Below are 21,523 nucleotides of genomic sequence, written 5' to 3' on the forward strand. Positions count from 1 at the left end.
TGTACCATACTTGGTACATTTAGAATGCACTAACTTAGTTTGCATGTTTAGGTTGCATTACATTTGGCATGTTTTGCATTTTAACCTCATGTTGTGCATTTGAGCCAAGTTTGTATATATGCATCGCATTGCTTGGTTTGGGGTGTCAAACCGGGCATGGGGATTGAGGAGTGTTTGTACTTCAAGTGACAAAACATGCCTCAACCCTCGGTTGCCAATCCCCTTGACTCCAATATGATAAGTTGTTGGTATTCATGTATTTTGTTTGCATGCATTTTTACATTGAATCGCAACCTTGGCCTCTTAGGCCATCATGCATCAAAAATGCACATTTGATGGCCCGAAGGTCGAGGGTCACGCGCCCATGAGTCTCGTGCATGATTGGGAGTGTGACCAAGCTCACATTTGCTTAAAATTCCATGCCATGTACTGTTTTGCCCTATGTTGCTGTCAACTGCAGGTCCCAGCAAGAATTTTCTGCCGATCAGTAGTGTTTACTGCCGACCGGCAAAGAATATGAGGCCGATGGACTTGAAAGCAGCCGATGGAAATTTCCTATGGCCGGTGGTTATTTCTCTTAGCCGATGGTGTTCTACAGTGTACAGAGAACATATCCCAAGACTTCGGCAATTTTCAGAGGAGAAGGGCAGCATTAACAGAGGCAGCAGTGGCATGGTACGGGATTCCAAGCAAGTTGGATCGAGCATGCATCATTCGTGTATCCCGAGGCAGGGCTGCGGCCATCCCTATTCTGCATTTAATTTGTTAAATTAGAGGGTCTGTAATAAATTAATTAGCTAGGATAGGTAATTCATTACTTGGATTGTATTATTCTTTTGGTTCCTCCGAGCGAGGGGAAATTTGTAATAAGTGTGGGTGCATGTGTGCATGTCTTCCAATCCCACGTCTTTCTTCCCTTTTATTTACCTGCTTATGATGGTAGACTAGGGCATATTTAAATTAGCATAATAGCATGACAGCATGTTTGCATTCATTCATCTGTTTCGCATGCACCGGGCTCGGCGCATCATTCTAACTGCATTTGTATTTCAATTCCAAATTGAATACATGTTAATTGTAGCATTTCACATGTCATTGTAGACTAGCCGAGCCTATCTTAGTTGTGTCCTGCATGTGTTGCATTAGCCATCTTAACATGAACTAGGATCATGCATATGATTATTAACTAGTTTTTGTTTTGGCACGGAGTACGATGTAAGTATCTATGCTTTAGCATCCTTGCATGCGTGTGAGTGTTGCCATGATAGCATGATTACCATGAGGCTAGCTGCTTATGTGATTTAAACTGCTTGAATGCCTGTGGGTGACGGTTAGATTGTCTGAGTTAGAATAGCTCATTGAAATCCGTGTTTTAGCCTACTTGCGAGTAGTAAATTCCAAAACATCTTTTTTTCCAAAACAAACGAATATGCAATGCTTATTCCCAAATTAGGCAATCTAGTCTATACTTTTATGCTGTGCGCATAACATAGTAATTCTAGGCTAATAATCGGGATAAGAACACATAACGTTTTCAAAAATAGATATCATGGTTAGTAGAGGCCGATCTTCGGATCGGGCGAGAGGGGGTGCTCATAGCTGACCTTCCCCAATCGTACCCTAGCTCCCGAGCCGAGGCAACTTTGGTGATGACGGACACGTGGCCTTTGGCACTGAGTCCGGGTTTCCTAAATTCCCCCATAAAAAATATTTAGGTGGCGACTCTGTATCTGGCAAAGCAGTCCATGTTTGGCACTTCTTTTCAAAAATCTGATTCTCAAAACGATTTGCCGGACTTGGACTCTTTGGTTCAGATTAAGAACCGTGACACAAATCGAGTCCGAACTGTAGCGAGGCCCACACGAGCGCGTCTACAGTTTCTGGCGACTTTGCTGGGGAGTTTGGAGAGCTTGACTCGAACTCATGATATCCTGTTTTGATCTCATTTATGTGTCTCTGTGCATTGCATGTGCATTGGTGCGCCTAGGACACCGTGTTTGCCATCTGCCATTCCGGAATGGTTTGCCGGAGGCTTGTCTTGTCAAGACATGACCATAAGGCTGACCGGTTATGAGCTCTGACAGTATGGAAACACAAACCCCGGTTTTACCGGGGCACCCTTTTCGACCATTCGACCTAGTGCATATTCGGATCCATAGTGACCATTCCAAGCTAGGACAGGTTGCTTACCCAATTATAGGTTGTTTGAAAACTGCTGCGTGCATAGTGAAACCCTTGCGCCTGACAAAATAGGACAGGGAAACCCTACCCCAACATAGGGGTGTTTTGGCTCTCACTTATCTGCTATGTACTTTAGAGTGTATCTCTACAGGAACGTACATATCAGTTTGCAAGATTGAGTATTAGGCCCGAGGGCACCAGTATCAGTGTTGTTGAGAAATCAGTTATCTGCGAGTATCAAGTTCAGGTTTGGGAACGGTGATTTGAGAACAATGATCAGTATCGAGAAACAGTGTGTTCGGCTTACCAACTGTGTGTTATGAATACCCAACTGTGCGTTGTATGTGTTTATTTTACGCCGTTATGCTGTCCAATTGTCTAGTTATTTATTGCTTTTTTATCTTTTTGCTAGGTAGTTTAGCACAATTGCTTCCAACCCGGTAGATATTCCCCAAGCACTCTGGATTAGAGGTCGTCGGCTCCATTGATCTGAGGATCTGGTAGACGGACAACCAGTGTACCACTCTCTACCCCCGGTTACTAGACGGAGGACAACTAGGCAGAGGGCATCAGTTCAACAGTCAGTACAGAGGGCTTTATCTACCCCACCTGCGTACAGTAGGGATCAGGGTTCTGTTTCACCCACAAAGAGGGAACATATACCGATAATTCAGTCAGAACAGAACAGAACAGTATGGCTAGTTTAGAGGAGATGGTGCACCAACTCCAAGAAAGCATGAAAGTGATGCAGCAGGATGCTGTCCGACAGGCAGAGTTCGCCAAGCAGCAGGCCACGGTTATGAATGAACAAGCAGAGTTAATCGTGAGGTTACAACAGCAAAACGGAGCATCTGCTTCGCAACAAGTTCCTCCTCTGCCAGGAATTCCTACCCCCGGGGAGACAGCTAATGTTCAGAATGACACGGACATTCCCATGGGACCACCTCCACCCCCGATCCTACCCCAAATCCAACCCCAGTTATCCAAAACACCCACCAAACTACCGAACTCTCCTTTTGAGTTCGAGACAGATCCCACAGCATTAAAGTTGAGCAAGCTCGAAAAGCTGTTCAAAAGATCTCAGGGAGTCAAGACCATCCCTGACATCGAAGATGGGTATACCGACGCAGCCGTGACGCTGCCTGATAGATTCAAAATGCCGCACATTGATCGATTTGATCGGTCCAGAGACCCCATGGTGCACCTGAGGTTGTTTTCAGATATCCTAAGGCCAATGGGCCTCACTAGACTGCAGAAGTTGTCTCTATTTGGCCGGACCCTGTCGGGTGTAGCGGCCATATGGTATGCCAAATTGGAGGATGACGTCAAGAGAAGTTGGGACGAGATGGCTGAGGCCTTCATCTTGCAGTACTCATACAATACACAAATCGAGATTACGACCCGGGATCTCGAGACAATGAGGCAAGAACCCAAAGAGAGCTTCTCAGAATTCGTAACCAGATGGCGGGCTAAGGCTTCGATGATGACCTTAAGGCCCACGAACAAAGATCAGATTTGGATGATTGTGCGCAATCTTCAGCTGAAGTTGATGCAAAAGATGATTGTACTCCCCTTCCCTACCTTTTCTGATCTACAAGAAATGGGGGTGCAGATTGAGGATGCCTTAAAGCAAGGCTTGATTGATAATGACGGGGAGCAACCCCGCAGAACTTTCAATCGTAACACTAATGCAGGCCCGAGTGGCACTACAACTACCAGGACCTCCGAAGTGAGTATGGTCACCACCAACCCTCCCCCAAGAACTATGGCGGCCGCACCATTCTCCTGTGCATCCGGAAGCAACCCACAAACAGTCAAATACCCACCCAAAAACACCATAACCTTCGCTCCGCTTTATATGCCCCTGTCCAAAGCTTTGGGGGTTTTAATCAGAAAAGGGCATCTGAAGCCCCTAGAGCCGCGACCCTTACTAGAAAGACTCCCCGCTGCCCACAACCCAGCCAAATATTGTGCATTTCACCAACAGCACGGTCATGATACCGATCTGTGCTTCCGATTACGTCATGAGATTCAAGATCTCATTGATAACAGGGTGATTTTTCCTCCCGAGAAACCCAACGTTACTACAAACCCTCTCCCCACACATAACCAAACTCCACCACCCAAAAGAGTTAACTTCATCCAAACTGGGGTCGTGCCTTACGATCCTAGCATCTATATCACTCCCTCCCACCTGCCTAAGCCGGAAGTGTTCCTTCCCGATTGCACCGATTTGTGCATGATGGACATCTCCATAACCCAACCTAAGCCTGCGGTGGTGACTATCGAGAACAGGAGAGAGAAGATTCCAAAAGAGAAAGGGGTTGTTGAGCCAGAGTCTGCGGAATCTGGGAGTGGTGTTGGGAATGCTTATAGTCCAGGTGACTACATTTTGTCAATAGGCCAGGACAGGCCAGATATGGAACTACCAACAGAGGGGGAGTTGTGTGTGATCCAAGGGGACAGTCTAGGATAGGGAACGGACGATTTAACGACTGTGGAAGAGGACCTTACCAAGCTCCAGTTTTACGGTAACCAAGATCCAGGAGACTCAGCCGTCAACTGGTTCGATTATGAGGAATCAACAGAGGCTACGGGATGGTTGGACGATCAACCAAATGTGGTAGAAGAGTTTCATCCACAACAAGGCCCGGCAGGGGCAAGAATGCCGGTGACAACCGGAATGGCTGAAGAACAGAGTGCATCGCCGGAGAGCGCCGGTGTTAAGAATTTGGCTCGGGATTGGAGCATTTCGAGTACGGGGATTACTGAACAGTCGGCTGCATTGACACAGTCGGAACAGGAAAGCTTCAAAGATTCCGAGAGAATCAGGAAGGCAAAAGCCCATGTGGGAACTGAGACTACTGTGAGCACAGAAATGGAGAATGTCGCAAGCATAGGGATAGAAGGTACTGCGAGTATGAGAACAGTCATGCCAGAGCCGGACAGGTACCTGTCAGCTGCAGATGGAATGTGGTGGGAGGACGATGATCTATGTCTTGCCCATACAGACGAAGATTGGGGGAGTAACCAACCAGATGATACCTGGTATATCGGCGAAGTCGATCACATGACTAGGAGTGGACGGTATTTCAAGCCTCCACACCTAGATCAACCAGAGGCGTCTGGAAAAGATAGGGAGGCAGAGAAGCAAAAAGAAAAGAAACTCGAGGATGAGGCCGTATTGAGACAATTGAAAAAGATACAAGTAAACATCTCCATCTGGGGGCTGCTTATGGCTTCTCGAGTGCATAGACAGGCTGTCCTTTCAGCCATGGACAAGGCCAAACTCTCGATAGAGACTACGCCAGAGCAGTTGGTTGGATTAGTTTTTCCAGGAGGAGCTACCCCGATGCTGACATTTTCTGACAAGGAATTACCACCCGAGGGGGCAAACCATAACAAGCCGCTCTACATCTCTGTGGAGTGTAGGAATAAACAGGGCCGGCCCTGAGTTTTCGGGGGCCCAAGGCGAAACAATTTTTTGGGGCCTTTTAGATATTTATAAAAATAAAAATATAAATCACCCGAATTTTCAAAAATAAATATTTGAGTTTGCAATTCATATTTTTTTATATTTTTTGTATTTGGCAACTTTTTTTTTGTTTTTTTCAAAAAAAAAAAACAAAAATATTATAGTTTTTAAGTATATCTAAATAGATGTATCTACAAAATAAATAAATAACATTGCGCAAAATATTTAAAAAACCACTAAAAAACACATAATTGGGCCATAAAAAGAGAAGGAAAAAAAAATAGGCCCCATAGACATATACATATATTTTATATTTTACTTTTTTAATTGGACTAACAACTAACACTTACAAATATTTTTTAACTGGGCCTTTTATCAATTGGGCCGAATAAAACTTTTGAGGCATTTTAAAATGACCTAAATTAATTAAACAAAATTGGGCCATTTTGAATTTTTGATATATTACAAGATAATGAATTTTGGGGCCCTTTTTTGGGCCTAATTTTTGGGGCCCTAGGCACAGGCCTCACTGGCCTTAGCCCAGGGCCGGCCCTGGGAATAAATGGATACCGGTGGTTCTTGTTGACACAGGGTCCGCCATCAACGTCTGCCCGGCAAGGACAGCCTATGCGATCAGTTTGAAAATCGTGGACTTTGTGCCAACAGCCCAGGTGATTCGGGCGTATGACAACACAAGCCGGCAAGTAATGGGAACAGTTAAGATTCAAACAAAGGTTGGGCCGGGACAGCATGAGATAGATTTCCATGTCTTAGAGGTTCCCGCCACATTCAATCTACTCTTGGGGCGGCCGTGGCTGCATCAAGTCAAGGCAGTCTCTTCTACCTTGCATCAAATGGTGAAATACCCATATGGAAAGGGAGTAGCCATTGTTTTTGGGAATTCATCGATCCATCCACCGCCGGAAGTATCTACGCCAGTTTTGGAAATTGAGCACGGCATGGAGGACGTGTTTATGTCAGGTTTCACCCTTGATGAGGCTCGGGTTGTACAGGACATCATGGCAGGTAATGAAGGAATATATGTCAGTGCTCAAGCAGTCTATCTCATGAACAAGCTCCAACACATCCCCGGGATGGGATCGGGAAAGAGCGGCCGGAAGGGGCATCGCAGCATTGGCCGAAGTGCCACACAACCCTCATACCTTTGGATTGGGTTATCTACCCACCAAAAAGAACTGGATAAGGAAAGGAAAGGAAATGGCCGGAAGAGCCAGAGCGAAACAGATGGGGAAGCCTTTTGACTTAATGCACCAGCCCATTCAGGGTACCCTAAACGGACGCTTCGTCCAGGAGGGGGAGGACTTTCCATTCTGTGGCTTCCCAGAGCCGTGGCTGAACGCGGAGAGGAAGCGCATACCGGGGTTTGAGATTTTCTTTGACCTGCAGCTACCTGAGGATGTCGTTGCCAAAGGGCAAGCAGATCTATCAGCTAAGGTTGAGCAGAGTAAGGAAGCGCAGTCTGAGGACGCTGAAAATGAAATGGGGGTAGCGCTGGCATGTCTACTTTCAAATCCTCCGATCGAACAGAAATGCTTGGGGGATAACTTCTCGGTATGCATGATCGGGAATGGAACGGCTGTGGGCCTACCAGCAACTATTTTGGATGCATCCATCGCACCCTCTCTCGTTTGGCAATACGAAGAGGGATTTTTATCAAGCAGCACCGGGTTAGGTAGTTAGCCGGAATCCGATTCTACCGAGTCTTGTGAGTCGGAATCAGGTTCCAGCTCGACTGAGTCTGAGTCCGGTATTCCTGGGGGTGATAACCCGGATGCCACAGTCCTGTCTAGGTCGTCATTTTCTTTCTCTTTTGAGTCTGTTATAACAGAAGAATCGGACGGCTTGGAAGTATTTAATGAGAATGATGTGGATGTGGTTTCTGAGTATTTTTCTGTGCCTTTGATTTATTGCTTAAATCAGGATTTTCAAAATTTTGAAAACGACGAGAAAGAAATTCCTCCGGTTTTGCAATGATTAATTGATTAAGAGCAGGAAAGATTTGTTAAACCCTTAATGGATGAAATCACTACTGTGAATGTTGGTATTGAGAAGGACCCGCAGCTGGTCCAGATCGGGTCCACGTTGTCTTCGGAGGAACGCGAGCACTTAGTCGCTTTATTAAAAGATTTCAAATACGTTTTCGCGTGGTCCTACGAAGACATGCCTGGAATCGATCCTGAGATTGTATAGCACCGGATCCCTCTTGACCCCGAGGCCCGACCGATCAAACAAAAGCTCAGAAGGATTCGTCCGGACTGGGCCATCAAAATTAAGGAAGAGGTCACCAAGCAGATCGATGCAGGCTTCCTGCTGGTATCCGAATACCCAACTTGGTTGGCCAACATTGTTCCAGTACCGAAGAAAGATGGCAAGATCCGAGTATGCGTGGATTTCAGGGATTTGAACAGACCTAGTCCGAAGGACGACTTTCTCTTGCCGCATATTGATGAGTTGGTGGATTTCACAGCGGGACATGCTTTGCTTTCGTTCATGGATGGCTTCTCATGTTACAATCAGATAGTGATGGCACCAGAAGACAGGGAAAAGACTGCTTTCACTGCTACAGAGTGATGCCGTTTGGATTAAAGAATGCAGGAGCTACATATCAACGGGCCGCGACTACAATATTGCATGATATGATCCACAAAGAGGTTGAGGTGTACGTGGATGACATGATTGTCAAGTTCAAGGAAAGAGAGGGCCACTACACCGCCTTGCAAAAGTTCTTTCAAAGGATCAGAGAATTTCGGTTGCGGCTAAATCCTCAAAAGTGTACGTTCGGTGTTACAGCGGAAAAAATGCTGGGATTTCTGATTACACAAAGGGGCATCGAGGTCGACCCTTCAAAAATCAAGGCCATCTTAGAAATGCCACCACCAAGGACTGAAAAGGAGGTGCGAGGCTTTCAGGGCAAAGTGCAATTCATAGGACGGTTTATCTCGAAATTAACCTTGACTTGTGAACCACTTTTTGGTCTCCTGAAGAAAGGCAAGAAATTCCAATGGGACGGCCGATGCCAAGCTGCTTTTGAACAGATCAAAGAATATTTACAGAACCCGCCCGTGTTATCGCTGCCAGAGCAGGGGAGACCGTTGATATTGTATCTTTCAGTGACTGAGACCACGATGGGTTGCATGCTTGTGCAAGAATCAGAGGACAAGGTGGAGAGGGCTATCTACTATTTGAGCAAGAAGATGCTAGAGTATGAGACTCGTTACACACCATTAGAGAAGGCTTGCTTAGCTCTGGTATGGGCTACTAGGAAGCTGTGGTACTACCTGTTAGCTCACTCCGTAATGTTGGTTTCACGACTCGATCCCATCAACTATCTTTTCGAGAAACCGGCACTTACGGGTAGTCTAGCTCGTTGGTTGCTTTTGCTTTCTGAATTCGATCTAAAATATGTGACGCGCAAGTCAGTCAAGGGGAGAGCAGTGGTAGAGTTCTTAGCCAACCATCCAGTGGAAGGGGGTGAAGCAGTTGAGTACTTATTCCCAGATGAAGCCATTTTGCACATCGACGACGAATATTGGACGATGTACTTTGACGGAGCGTCAAATCAATATAGGTATGGGATAGGAGTGTTGCTGATAGCACCTGACAATTCCCGTATCCCTCTAGCCTTCAAGCTCTGGTTCAAAGTCTCGAACAACGAAGCAGAATATGAGGCATGCATTGCCGGTCTAGAAGTAGCCCTGGAATTAGGGGCAAGACGGTTGGACGTCATCGGTGACTCGAACCTTGTTGTGTCTCAAGCAAAAGGAGACTGGAAAGTCAAAGAAGAAAAGATGATGATGTATCACCAGACCTTAGACTTGTTAATTCCTAGGTTCGAGAAGCTAAACTTTGCTCATCTCCCAAGAGAGAACAACAGGCTCGCAGATTCTTTAGGAACTCTATCTTCCATGATAGACATCCCGTTTGGAGTCCGGATGCGTCCAGTCATCATTGACCATAAATTCGCGCCAGCCTATGAGTCAATTGCTGCTATAGATGAGGTTCAGGACGAAAACCCCTGGTATTACGACATTTGGAACTTCTTGGAGAAGGAAGCATATCCGCCAGGGGTAAATGCCAAGGATAAAAGGGCAATCAGAAGAATGGCCATTCAGTTCATCATCTGTGGGGGTAAGCTGTATAAGAGAGGTCATCTGGGAATGCACAAGCTGTGTGTCGAAGCCGAAGAATCGAAGCGCCTGATGGAGGCCATCCATGGAGGAGAGTGCGGTGCACACATGAACGGAGTAATGCTAGCACGGAAGATCCTCCGACAGGGTTACTACTGGTCCACCATGGAGGAGGATTGTATCAGCTTTGTTCGGCGATGCCACAAATGTCAGATCCATGCGAATCGCATGAATATTCCACCGTCGAAGCTGTACAACATGACTTCACCATGGCCATTTTCAGTTTGGGGAATTGATGTGATCGGGGCTATTACTCCAAAAGGATCGAATGGGCATGAGTTTATCTTGGTCGCGATAGATTATTTCACAAAGTGGGTCGAGACCCAATCATACGCGGTGCTGAAGGCGTCGCACGTCGCAAAGTTCATCAGAAACAACATCATCTGCCGCTATGGAGTCCCAAATGAGGTCATTTCAGATAACGGTTCCCACTTCAAGAAGGAAGTGATTGACTTGTTGGAGAAATATAACGTGGCTTTTCATAAGTCATCCACATACCGGCCGCAAACCAATGGTGCAGTTGAGGCCGCCAACAAGAACATCAAGCATATGCTGCAGAAGATGGTGGAAACCTACCGGGATTGGCCAGATAAGCTGCCATTTGCTCTGTGGGGCTACAGGACTTCAATTAGAACTTCTACCGGAGCGACTCCGTATTCATTGGTTTATGGGATGGAGGCCGTTCTACCTATCGAGATTGAGGTTCCGTCATTGCGAGTATTGGCTGAGTGTCAAATAGCCGAAGCAGATTGGCAGCAGAGCAGGTTTGAGGAACTCATGCTCTTTGATGAGAGAAGACTGGAAGCAACTGTACCATGTTCAAGGTTATCAGCGCAGAATTGCCCGGGCTTTCGACAAGAAAGTTAAGTCCAGGAATCTAAAGGAAGGAGATTTGGTGCTCAAAGACAACCGAGCTCCCATCCACGACCCTAGGGGCAAGTTCAGACCCAATTGGACTAGTCCCTACATCATCAAAGCTATCTGGTCAGGTGGAGCTGTGGTTCTGATGGATCTAGATGGCCTAGAGTTCTCCCAACCGATCAACATGAACAAGTTGAAGAAATATTACCCTTGAGAGGCTCGCTAGGCCGAAAACCCGAAAGGGTAACCTAGGCAAAAGTTAGAGCATAGAAAATTGGAAAATATAAAAACAAAGGCTCGCTAGGCCGAAAACCCGAAAGGGCAACCTAGGCAAAAGTTAGAGCATAGAAAATTGGAAAATATAAAAACTGAGCTCGCAAGGTTGAAAACCCGCAAAGGGCGGCCTTTGCAAAAGTTAGAGTGTAAAAGGAGAGTGAAAATACTCGAGTGAACCTAAGTCTGAGCTACGTAAGGCTTGATTCCCATCCTTGGGGTACGTAGGCAACTTCATCCTGGAGTTCAGCCATAAAATTTTCCCCGATCAACTTTGTCCAGTTGATCATCTCGGTCATCTTTGTCTATTCGGCATTCAAGAGTTCAGTTAAGGTCTCCGGTACAGTGCTTTGCAGACTAGGGGCAACTTTCCGTTGCTATGCAGTGCCACGATACTCTTCACACTAGAGGCAACTTTCCAATTGCAGGGATCCGGGGTTATGCATCTCAGTGATAGATCTCAGGTGTGTCCAGTTCTGATCCACATTGAAAATGTTTTTGAAAAGTTTTAGTAAAAGCTGACTTTGTTCAAATTAATCTTTCAACAACTAAGACCATTTTTGGACCAAAGCGAAAAATTTTCAGTGCCACAACCTTCAATTTCAATGATTTCAAAACAGAGTTCTCCTACTCTTGCATACAATCGAAGTTACTTTTTTATTACATTCATAAAGAAATCTTGAAAGTACTAATAAAGCAATAAATCCAGGGCATAGTCAAGTCAGGTGATCCTGCGCCCCCTCCCAGAGCTGGTCGAAGTCTCTGACGCCAAGATGGGCCCGACCTGTGCCTCCTCATTGATCCAATCCAAGCACTCGTCAGATAAAGTGCAATTGAAAGTGGGAGTGGGGTTCAGGAGTTCTCTCATCCTCCACGCAGTGGCCTGCCAAGCAAGCTGCGCGCCTCGGGCTGGGACTGTAGTAGGATACTCTATCCCCTCTGGCGGGCAGGTTTGATCATGGCCAAATTGGCGTCGAATCCGGAATGGGAAGTAGAATACACAGTGAGTGAGACCAATCAATTGAATCCCAGTCTGCCGGGACATGTTGTAACTCATTGCCGGAAGGCTGAGCCAAGGACACCGCCAAGCAATACGGTCTGCGGATAAGCGGCACATCCAAGCAAACCACCATCCCTCATCAAGGGTATTGACTAGACGGTGCCGGAAGAAGTAGCCGCGAGCTGAATATGCTGGGCAAGAGTCCACAACCTGCAGTTTGTCCATCAACCATACCTGGGAAGGGATGAAAAATGAGAGAATAAAGAATAGAGAGATGTACGATGAGAGAAAAGTGAGAATAGGGTTTTTGTAAGAAAAACCGAGCTTGAGGGCCGAGTGATGTGAGCGATACATATGTGAGATTGGGTGGAAAACATTACCTGTAGTAGTAGTGGACTCCCTGCTAATCTGGTCTTCTCACGACGATAAAAGGCGTCTAAGCCCATAAACGTCTCAGCCAGAGTCATGGCAATACAGCTCTTGCCCTCCTTCAAGCCTTGGGCAACCTCGGTCAGCCGGACACTAGACCCTCCGGAGCCTGAGACAAATAGAAAATGAGATAGCATGCACAAACAGAGGGCGTGTCGCCGGAAGCCTTGCCAATGATGGTTGTTGCGATCACCGACATTAGAAAACTGGTCGATCAAACTCTAAATATCCAGCATCCCGTCGCAAATCAAAGACCGAGCGTCACGCATAATAAGTCCACACATTTGCCCTAAGGATTGGGCATGGCCAAAATTGAGTCGGGGCAGGGGCTCCTCATCGCGCTCAGACTCCATCAAGGCTCGAAAATCTTCGAAGGTAGGGCATATCTCTTGCCCAGCGAAGCTAAAGACATGCGTCACCGGATTCCAAAACCTCACCGCGGCATGGAGAAAAAGAAGGTGCAACGGAGTACGACCCAGAGTGAATAGTGCATTTATGCCGAAACCCCAGAAATTCAACTTTTCCGAGCCATCCAAGCTAGCAATCCAAGCTGTAAGATTTTGAGCAAGAAACTCTTCCATTAGAGCAAATCAGTGTGGAATTGAGAAAAACTACGAAGCTGAGGTCTTTTGTAGGAGATAAGGTTGGGTGGAGGACAGGTGTCAACATTCTGGTGATTCCTTCATTCATAGCCGGCCGGCCAAATATTGTGCCGACCGGCCATCACTTTTTGCCGACCAAACAATTCCTAACCGATGGCCACTTCTTGTGGCCGATGGTCTTCCTCCTTGCTCCCTGAGCTGTTTTCGCTAGGGATTGGGGAACTCCACCACCTCCGATCCCCCCCCGATGATCGATTCTTGCGGAGTCACACCTGTCTGCTTATCGATTTATTGTACATTTGCTTATCGAGTTGTATTTCACTCCCTTTGAGTCTTTGATTTGTTTATCGAGTTGTACTCACACTTGATTGGTTATATCATGCTTTTGTGTTGCTTATCGAGTTGAAAGTCGGTACACTACCTGATTATTACGATGCAAATACTCAATGTTCAAAACAGGTTCAATTTCGTTCACATTGTGGTGTGATACCTTGCGATGCGATGCATAGAAAGTTTACAAATGCAACGTCTTTTGAACAAAATGGTCGTTGCATTCCCATCACGTGTTTTGCAAAATATGTAATTTTGATAAAGAATAAAACCTACCCGAGGCAATGCAATGTGCTTAAACTACCAGTAAAAAGGAAAGTAAAGCATAGAATGGCAAGGTAACAAAGTGTCGGAATTGATACCAGTAAAACTCCCCTGGCGGTCAACGCACCTCCCGCACCTTTGTTCGGGTCAACTACATGGTTTGGCACCTTCATCACTCGAGACAATGTGGGAAAGCACACTTTTGAAACGTGAACCTTCGAGTTGACCTCAGGCCACAACTTCTATGAGCGATGCTCGGTACGTACGAAGAACGTCCCTTCCCGTATCCTTTTCATGTCTTGTGGATTCCACAAATCGTTTCAATTATGCTGTGTTACAGTACTTTGCATTCCAGTATCGTGAATAACATGTTTTTACTTGCATGTGTACATTCAACTCTTCTCATGCACGTTACTTGCATAGACCGCATGTTTTGCTTGTGTAGACCGCATGTTTGTAATCAATTTCATTACTTGCGTAGACCGCATGTTTTGCATGCATAGACCGCATGTTTTGCTTGCGTAGACCGCATGTTTGTAATCAATTTCATTACTTGCGTAGACCGCATGTTTTGCTTGCGTAGACCGCATGTTTATAATTAATTACGTTGCTTGCGTAGACCGCATGTTTGTAATCAATTTCATTACTTGCGTAGACCGCATGTTTTGCTTGCGTAGACCGCATGTTTATAATTAATTACGTTGCTTGCGTAGACCGCATGTTTTGCTTGCGTAGACCGCATGTTCTACTTACGTGGACCGCATTCTTATGAAAACCGCATGTCCCACTTGCGTAGACCGCACGTTTGAAACCAATTTCTTTACTTGTGTAGACCGCATGCTTATTACCAATTTCATTGCTTGCGTAGACCGCATGCTTATGATCAATTTCGTTGCCTGCATAGACCGCGTGCTCCACTTACATGTTTGTGCCTTCACAGCGTTGTTATGCTTCCCACTTGCTTTGCGTTGTCACGCATTTCGAGTACATTATTATGCATGTTGCTAACGATATTGTACCTGTTAAGTTTGTTTTCTTTGCAGGCACGATATTGTATGTACGGTTCATTTGAGGCTGGTACAACCCGACGAACCGGATAGGTGTAGTATATTTCGAATGAGACATATCAAGAATTGCATAATTCTCTTACATCCTTTCTGCACTGTAGTGTAGTTTGGTGTTTGCTAGCTTAAAATTGTCGCATGTATGCTTCATTACAGCTTTCTTTGCATGATCATAAGTTATGTCTGGCTCTGTGCATTGTCTTGCATTTTGCCCCTGCCTTCGGGCGCATATCTTGTTTGTCTTGCATGTTTGTCTGAGTCTTCGGCCTTGTCAAAAATGGGTCGTCTCTGGGCTTTGACATTCACTCCCATCATTGTTATGACTTTCGAGTTCTGTCAAAGAGGGGCAACTGTAGACACCCCATTTTTGACGGTCCTCAAGACTTGGACGTCACCAGTGGAACACTTGGTGATTACCTTTGTTTGTGCTCGTCTTGAGTTCCCGGAGGTCTCGGTTGCGCGCCTTGCCTCAGGATCCCTCGACTCGATCATGTTGTGTCTGGTTTTGCACCAAATGCTTGTGTTTTGCCTTGGAGGGGCAGGGAATGCCTTGTGAGGCATCCCCACACATCACCGGCCATGGCTTGAGGCCACCGGCCAGTGATTTTATGCCATCGGCAATGTATATTGCCGGTCGGCACTCTTTGTTGCCGGTTGGCCATTTATTTTTCCAAAATGGCAATTTTGAATGGCCGATCACTGTTCATTTACTTTTAGTAGATATTTTGTGCCAGCTGTGATAGCTGGCACCCACTTTGTACCCCTCCATACATGTGTATGGAGGGATTTCCCTCTAAGCAAGCTTGTTTGGTAAGCTTTGCAAGGGGGAACTTCTATAAGAGGAGAGCTCTCGTCCTTCTTCTAAGTTGGTGATTTTGGAAAGAAAAACCAGAGCTTACACATATACATACACACTCTCTCTCTACATTTCCCTCTCTCTCCTCCCTTGTGTGTGTTTTGTGGCCTAAAAGTGCATTTTTTCCTTAGTTTTGCACTAACACACACTACCACACCTTACTTCGACTTTGAGGGACTTTGAGGGTTGTTTGTTGAGGTTTTGGACTCATTTTGGTCAGTAGAGGGTGGCTGGACCAACTGTTCTTCAAAGGTTCTTCAAGGGTAATCAGTTTACTTTAGTTTCCCCAATCTTGCATTAGCTTTTGACCTATCTTGCTTTCTGTTTTAGACTTTGTGTATAACTGAAAAAAGCTTTGTATTTTCATGCTTAAGACATCTCATTGAGGTCGTTTTGGCATTGGGGGTCGAACTCCCCCTCTTAGGCCTCTTTTGGCCTCTTTTGGTGCCTTTTCTTTAAGCCTTGTTGACCTTTGTTGTATTGCTCTTTTCACCACTGAAATCCAGTGGATTTTCAGTGGTGAAGAAGATGGTTTGAGGTCTTGCATAGGGGAGGGACACCCCTCTCCCCTTTTGTCTCTCTTTTATCCTTGTTTTGGCTTAAAGAGCAACATGCATGCTTGACTGATTTTGGCCCTATTTCAGAGGTTTTTAGGTGTCTTTTGATCATAATATATCTCTATCTTTGGTCGGGTTTGTGGCCTTTTGCATGCATAATACCCTTGCTTTGTATCCCTCCCTTTTGCATAGAAATGCATCTTCTATTTAGGCTTCCATGCTTGCATGATTTAGCTTATCTTGTTGAAGCTTTCGGTCATGCCTTGTCATGCTTAAGGTCTGTTGGCCACTGTTTTGGTCATATTTGGCATGCTTGATGTAGTTGCTTTGCATTTTGGCTTGTAGGCCTTGAGTATTTTGGCTTCTAGCATGCTTAACTTAGACTATCCTCATGATTTGGCATTATTTAAGGTCATATTTCAGTCCATGTAAGGTGGTCTTACATTGTCATTTGTGTCCCTTCCCATGCTTTAAGGTGTTGTAGTTTTGTGCCTTGAAATGGGCATTGTGCATGCTTGCATGTTTAAGGCATTTTGGGGCTGCCATATCAACGGGTTTTTGGGTGTATTTTGCAGCATTGAACATCTGTTTTTGGCCGCTTAGTCCATGCCATGAGTGGTCTGAGGGTTGTAGTAGAATGCCCCTTGTTTGTGCCTTAGCTTTGGGCCCCTTTGGCTTGCATGTTGGCATGAGTGCTTGTTCACCATTTTGGACACCTTTTGGTCACTGTTTTGGGGTGGACTGAGGTCTGCCCTTCATGATTTAGCACCACCATTACATGATCATGTTGCATTGTTTTGGTCCTCATGCTTACATTGTATCATACTTGCATGTTGGCATGGCATTTATCTAGTTGCATCTCATATACATTGTACCATACTTGGTACATTTAGAATGCACTAACTTAGTTTGCATGTTTAGGTTGCATTACATTTGGCATGTTTTGCATTTTAACCTCATGTTGTGCATTTGAGCCAAGTTTGTATATATGCATCGCATTGCTTGGTTTGGGGTGTCAAACCGGGCATGGGGATTGAGGAGTGTTCGTACTTCAAGTGACAAAACACGCCTCAACCCTCGGTCGCCGATCCCCTTGACTGCAACATGATATGTTGTTGGTATTCATGTGTTTTGTTTGCATGCATTTTACATTGAATCGCAACCTTGGCCTCTTAGGCCATCATGCATCAAAAATGCACATTTGATGGCCCGAAGGTCGAGGGTCACACTCCCATGAGTCTCGTGCATGATTGGGAGTGTGACCAAGCTCACATTTGCCCAAAATTCCATGCCATGTACTGCTTTGCCCTCTGTTGTTGTCAACTGCAGGTCCCAACAAGAATTTTCTGCCGATCAGCAGTGTTTAATGCCGACCGACAAAGAATATGAGGCCGATGGACTTGAAAGCAGCCGATGGAAATTTCCCATGGCCGGTGGTTATTTCTCTTAGCCGATGGTGTTCTACAGTGTACAGAGAACATATCCCAAGACTTTGGCAATTTTCAGAGGAGCAGGGCAGCATTAACAGAGGCAGCAGTGGCATGGTACGGGTTTCCGGGCAAGCTGGATCGAGCATGCATCATTCGCGTATCCCGAGACAGGGCTGCGGCCATCCCTATTCTGCATTTAATTTGTTAAATTAGAGGGTCTGTAATAAATTAATTAGCTAGGATAGGTAATTCATTACTTGGATTGTATTATTCTTTTGGTCCCTCCGAGCTAGGGTAAATTTGTAATAAGTGTGGGTGTGTGTGTGCATGTCTTTCTTCCCTTTTATTTACCTGCTTATGATGGTAGACTAGGGCATATTTAAATTACCATAACAGCATGACAGCATGTTTGCATTCATTCATCTGTTTCGCATGCACCGGGCTCGGCGCATCATTCTAACTGCATTTGTATTTCAATTCCAAATTGAATACGTGTTAATTGTAGCATTTCACATGTCATTGTAGACTAGCCGAGCCTATCTTAGTTGCATCCTGCATGTGTTGCATTAGCCATCTTAACATGAACTAGGATCATGCATATGATTATTAACTAGTTTTTGTTTTGGCATGGAGTACGATGTAAGTATCTATGCTTTAGCATCCTTGCATGCGTGTGAGTGTTGCCATGATAGCATGATTACCATGAGGCTAGCTGCTTATGTGATTTAAACTGCTTGAATGCCTGTGGGTGAAGGTTAGATTGTCTGAGTTGGAATAGCTCATTGAAATCCGCGTTTTAGCCTACTTGCGAGTAGCAAATTCCAAAACATCTTTTTTTCCAAAACAAACAGATATGCAATGCTTATTCTCAAATTAGGCAATCTAATCTATACTTTTATGCTGTGTGCATAACATAGTAATTCTAGGCTAATAATCGGGATAAGAACACATAACGTTTTTCAAAAACAGATATCATGGTTAGTAGAGGCCGATCTTCGGATCGGGCAAGAGGGGTGCTCATAGCTGACCTTTCCCAATCGTACCCTAGCTCCCGAGCAGAGGTAACTTTGGTGATGACGGACACGTGGCCTTTGGCACCGAGTCAGGGTTTCCTAAATTCCCCCATAAAAAATATTTAGGTGGCGACTCTGTATCTAGCAAAGCAGTCCATGTTTGGCACTTCTTTTCAAAAATCTGTTTCTCAAAACGATTTACCAGATTTGGACTCTTTGGTTCAGATTAAGAACCGTGACACAAATCAAGTCCGAACTGTAGCGAGGCCCACACGGGCGCGTCTATAACACCTCATCGATTAATACCGCTCCCTACATGGGTTGGTGATTAACACCACCCTCAGTTAATACAGTCCCCTACATAGGTTGGCTATTACCACCACCTGGGTTAATAGCATTCCTACGCGGGTTACCAGAGAACAACACTCTTAGTTAATAACGCCCCTTATGGAAGTTGGCAGTTAAAACCACCCTCGATTAATATCGCCCCCTGCACGGGTTGGAAATTAACACCACCTTCGATTAATACCAACCCCTACATGGGTTAGCAGTTAACACCATTATCAATTAATGACACCCCCTGCACGGGGTTGGTTTTTGACACCACCCTTAGTTAATACTGTCCCTTGTGTAAGTTGGTAGTTAACATCATCATAGTTAATACCACCCATGCGCGGGTTACTAGTTAACACCACCCTTAGTTAATACCGCCCCTTATGGGGGTTGACGATTAACACCACCCTTGGTTAATAATGCCCCCATCATATGGTTGGCGATTAACATCCTCAGTTAATACCAGCCTCAGCATAGCATGGCGGTTAACAATAACCTTGGTTAATACTGCCCCTTGCGTAGGTTGGTAGTTAACACAACCTTTGATTAATACCGGCCCTTGCGCGAGTTGATGGTTAACACCACCTCAGTTAATGTCACCCTCTATGCGGGTTGGCAGTTAACACCACATTCAGTTAATACCGTCCCATGCATGGGTTAGTGATTAACACCACCCTCAGTTAATATCGCCCCCTTAGTGGGTTGGCGATTAACACCACCCTCAGTTAATACCGCCCCCAACATAGGTTGGCAATTAATGCCACTCTCAGTTAATACAGTCCCATGCACCCATTGGTGGTTAACTACACCTCGGTTAATATCGCCCTGTGCACGAGATGGCCACTAACACCATGTAACATCGCCTAGGGGGTACCTTTGGACGTTAAATAGTTTAGACCCTCGATTTCTTTTATCTAGTCTGAAGAGTGCAATGTGAAACGTAGATGAGACTCCAAATCTAGCCATTTTTATAGAAATTGGTTTTATTGGAAAACCATTGCCAAAAATGGATTACATCACCAAATCTCAAAGTTGTCACCTAATATTTTAGGAAATTAGGAAACCCATGACTCGTGCCAAGGCCACCGTTCATCATAACCAAAGATGCTTGGCTCGAAACCTTAGGTATAAGGGGGGAAGGTCATTAATTTAGCACCCCTGGTTATCCGATCAAAAGATTGGCATCTACTAAACCATGATATGAGTTTTATTTACTTTATATGTTCATATTCCGATTATTTAATAAATCATTAAATTTACTATGTAAAGAAAACAAATATAGACTATTGCATTTATTTTGGAACAATTTGATTTCATGTATTTTGAATGAGTTTTAAAGATGTACACCTCAAAGAAATTGAGTTTACAAACATGAAAATTAACGTTATTCTAAATTAAGCGACACAACTTTCATCCACTGGCATTCATAGAGTCATGTCGAATAAGCAAGTAGCCTCATAGTAGGATGGAAAACATAGTAAGGAAAACACACACAAACAGGATGCTCAAGCATAAAAACTTACATATTTACCGATGTCCCGCGAACAGCTACAAAACAAAATTAGTAAAACATGCATAATCTTATATACAAATTTCTAATGCTATTCACTCATGAAATGCAACTGAAGATTTGGCTTCTAATATATGACTTGTGAATCATCTCAAGATATGAGGTAGCGAACAAAATTACATAATAATTGATCAAATCCACAATTGCAAATTTAGCCGAATCTTAAGGCATGAAACATAGATGCAAAACATGGATATGATGGAAAGACAATATATGTTGCATATTTACAAATAAGGAAAATAAATAAAAGAATGGGATAGAAAGAAGTGGGGCAGGGAATTATTACAACACTTGAATAATTACATATCCGAAGAAATGCAGAGAGGAAGAAAAATATTATAACAAAATATATCCTCACAAATCTCTCAAATTCGAATAAAAACATAAGCTTTAGGTGCCGCAGAGACCATCGAAAACTGTTTTCCTCAACGCCGGAACACTGTTCAGTTCTATCCCAAAATAGGTCAGCCGGCTGGCAAAAAACTTAGCTGGCCATCCAATAAATTTGTCGGCTAGCCAATTAATCCCAACAAAAACCCAACAAAAACCTGTTTTGTTACAACACCAAGAAAGAACAAATAGGGAATATGTGAATGGCTCAACTAGACACTTCTAATTAGATTAGAACAATTTAAAATATGAAGTTAAAGCAAGAAAGCAAATAGAAGATAAAAAATTTAGAAAAAATAAATAAATAAGTGTAAGAAAATGAAAGAAATTGAAAATTCACCTTCCACAGAAAAGATGAACTTCTTTGATTTCCAAACTTCCTTTTGATCACCCTCAAGTGTATGAAGTGTGTTCTCAATCCTCAGTTTGAAAATTCAAAATTCTTGTTAGAATGGTGACTTGGATTGTTTAACAGTGTGTTGGGGGAGGGGTGTGGGAAATTGGTGAGCTCCTTAATTCTCTCACTTTCAACAACAATCACTCTCTCTTTGATCAAAGCTCCAGAATCTGATTACAATGATATGTTTTGGATGGTTTTGCAAAGAAAGGTGATATAACAGTGTATAGTTAAGAAAATAGAAGTTTTGGTTCAAAGCTTTGACCTCTCTCTTTCTATCAATCCATCTC

The sequence above is a fragment of the Camellia sinensis genome, chromosome 7 (genome assembly GCF_055761805.1).
Source record: "Camellia sinensis isolate YWXY chromosome 7, ASM5576180v1, whole genome shotgun sequence".
Taxonomy (NCBI): Eukaryota; Viridiplantae; Streptophyta; class Magnoliopsida; order Ericales; family Theaceae; genus Camellia; species Camellia sinensis.